The following is a 3,501-nucleotide window of genomic DNA, read 5'->3' on the forward strand; positions in this document are numbered from 1 at the left end:
TTTTTTGGGGGGGGGGATTTTTCCCCCCATTTCCCAATTGGGGGGTTCCCAAAAGGGCCCCTTTCCGCCCCCAACCCCCCCCCCCCCCCCCGACAACAAGGGGAAAGGGGTTGGGGGGGATACAAAAAAAATAAAGATTTTTTAAAATATTTGAAATTCTGTTTACCATTCACAATCAAACTTTCCTGATTTTAAGCACCTGAGCATGGGGTTTAAAAATCTTCCAAAAAGCAAAAGGGAAAATATTTTATGCGCCATTCTTCAAATTTAAAAAATAAACTTTTTCCCATTTCAAGGCAAAAGGGGTCCCCAAATGAAATGAAAAAACCTTAAACATACAGACAAAAAAAAAAATTTTTCCTGACATTTAAGAACTGAGTAAGAAATAATAACAAAAATGAAAATTGCCTTTACAAATTTTTTAAAAAAAACCAAACCCTTTACTGCAAAGTTTTTGCAAAAAAAGTCTATTATTTAAGGCAAAAAAACAGAAAAAAACAAAAAACCCTTTAAAGACTCAGCAAAAAAATATATTTTTAAACTTTTGGAAAATAAAATTTTAGAAGAAACTCCTCATAACTAAAAAAACTAATTTTATTGGCTTTCCCTGGGTTTACAGAACAAATGACAAAAACAGAACTAGAATGAAATTTGCCGTTTTTAATTTTAAAAAAAAAAAAAAAAAAAAAAAAAAAAAAAAAAATACACGCTAAGATAAACAAAAATAATTTATTTCAACAGTAGCTTATCAAAACTTTATCCCCAACCTGTGCGCTTCGGAAGTCTATTAAAATTACAGCATAGCTTGGTTTTACAAATTTTAAATTTTACACTTATTTTTTTCTTGGGGTGTGAGACATTTACCCCAAAGTATTTGGTTCTGGCTTCTTCCAAACCAAAAATATGCGTACAAACGGCAGGGGCTTTAGAGGTTCCGAGTAGGCGGCATCTTTGTTGTTTTCAAAAAGTCCGCGAGGCGAAGGAATACCCCCAAAAACCCCCTCCTTCGCACGCAACGCTTCGCGATTTCGCCCCGAAACGCACGGTGCGCATGCCCAGGGAACGAGGGAGGGCGGGGCTGGGGGACTGCTTGCCTCGGGCTGTTTGTAAACAACCCAAAATGGCCGCCAACCTAGAGCCTCAAAAGTTACAAGGTATATTTTTCTTTTACCATTCTATCTTTATTAGTTATTAAGTCTGTGGATAAAAGGGTGGCCCTGGGTTTTCGAGCCTTTACACGTTCAATCGGGAAAATTATCTCTCTTGCCTCACTGTCAGGGGCAGTTTGTTTACGATAACCCTTTGGGGGGTACTTTGGCGGCAAAAACGTTCTTTAGTTTTTTTTGGGGCCCAAGGGTAAAGGCACCATCAAAAAAAAAATCATTTATCAGGTCTGTAGCGTTCAGTTCAATTTGACTTCCTCTGGAATTCGAACGCTACCTTCTACTTAACTGCATTAAATCCATCTGATAGGCAAAGCACATTCCCTCTTTGTAAATGAGAATGTCAAAGAAAAATACAAAGAAAATGCACTTTCACCCTGTGTGTGTACATGGTAATATGCATAATTAAACAGTAAGGAACAAAATTACCATTGGTGAATTAAAACACACGAAATAACACAAACAAAGACTACTATGAACGATTAATTGGCAGCGGTAGCATAAGTGAAATATATAAGCACCGAAGAGAGTATAAATATTTTGGGTATTAGCGCCTTTGAGGTTGTCATAAACTGTGGAGTCCTCATCTATTCTGTAGAACCCAAAGACAGGGTAACTTGCAAGGCTAGTAATATACCCAATGGTTCAGTTTTAAAAAGATAAGGATAAATAAATGGTTTGACCAAGCATTATGTATGTTCCAAAGAAAGCGGGGAGGCTAAATAGATGAAGACACTTCAAAGTTTCACAAAAGATGAACATCAGTATGTGTTTTTTTCGGCACCAATAAAGCATTAGTTATCTAACTGGCTAGGATTAAGTATCCTGTGTACTTTTAAAAATGGTATACTTTTTAAACCATTTCTCATTATTAAAAGGCAGCCATACATTCGTTATTACTCTACTATATTATTTCTAATATTTTATTTTATTGATTTAGTTATACCTAAAACAAATTTCTACGAATTATATGATAGAAAACGTATTCCAAAATATTTGGGGGACTTAAAATAAGAAACTGAATCAATTACTTTGGCTTATCTCGGGATTCATTGTCGGTATGAACAGTTTTACTTTGTTATAAGTTCCCCATTGTTTTTCGTATGGGAAAATGAAAAGATAAATTCTGAAAAAGTTTTTTATTACGGTGGTTTCTTTAGCCGCCGTGGTCCCCGCGTGATACTTTTTTTAGTTTTCATTTTTGTGATATATTGGGTGAGTACGTGGTAGGGCCCCCATTTTCTTTCCACGGGAGTGCCGTTACCTTTAGGAAACAGGTATAAATCTGAAAAATGTATCAGAGTGTTTGATTATGACCTCGGGGCTGTCAATGAGATACAAATTTGACCCAATATAGTCATTTTTTACCCAAAAAATAAGGGTTCCTGTTCTCTTAGGAGGAAAAAACCTTTTTCTGCAAAAATTTTTCTGCGCGTTTTTTGGAAACCCTATTTTGATTAAACAACAGTAAAATAAAATCGGTATAATCATTGACAGATAGAGAAAAGATGTATTTAAAAATGCTATGTTTTACCTATTGCTATATACATACTACTATACTACTACTATACTACTCTATATTTACAAAATTTTATATACTCTACTACTACTATATTCTATACTTCTATTCTACTACACTATACAAATGGCTGCTTTGGGTACTACTATTTTAAAAAGACATATTCAGTACTATTAGGATCCGCTTAGGATTGTAAGCGCTTTTTACATTTCTATCTGCATTATACATATATTTTTTTAAGTAAATTATTTTATTATACCGTTCATTTAACATATTTACCTAAACAGTTGATTAAAAATACAAAAGGGGGAAAAAAAAACTCCAAATGGTGCCGGTTCATTTCACTTCGACCTGCTGCAGCGTATGCGAAAAACCCTTACAGATTAGGGTCTATCCTAGAGAAATCAGAAGTTGAAGCTACATAAAATATTTCATCCCTTGGTTCGAACTAACATTTTAGGCACAAGATAACGAAGCAGACGGCGCAATCACCTAGAATGAAATTAACCCTGTGAGGGAAACATTTTCCCCCGCAAAGTAAAAACCCATTGATGGGAACTGAGGGGAATACCACTCCAGCAGTTAAGGAAAGGGAAGAGAAGTGGTTGTGTTGAGACTGAGAGACAATGATTTCATGTGTGAGACTGTTTCATAGCCACACCGTGATCCAAAATGCAGTGAGAGTACATTCTTAGCAAATCAGTGGTATCGGTCGGCTAATATACAAGACCAAGGGGATAGTCAGGTAAGAAATATTCTTTCGTAAGATCCGTTATTACACAATGGTGCAGTAGGATGAGACGGACGAATGGCGTATGA

Source organism: Penaeus monodon, chromosome 12 (assembly GCF_015228065.2).
Source record: "Penaeus monodon isolate SGIC_2016 chromosome 12, NSTDA_Pmon_1, whole genome shotgun sequence".
Classification (NCBI taxonomy): Eukaryota; Metazoa; Arthropoda; class Malacostraca; order Decapoda; family Penaeidae; genus Penaeus; species Penaeus monodon.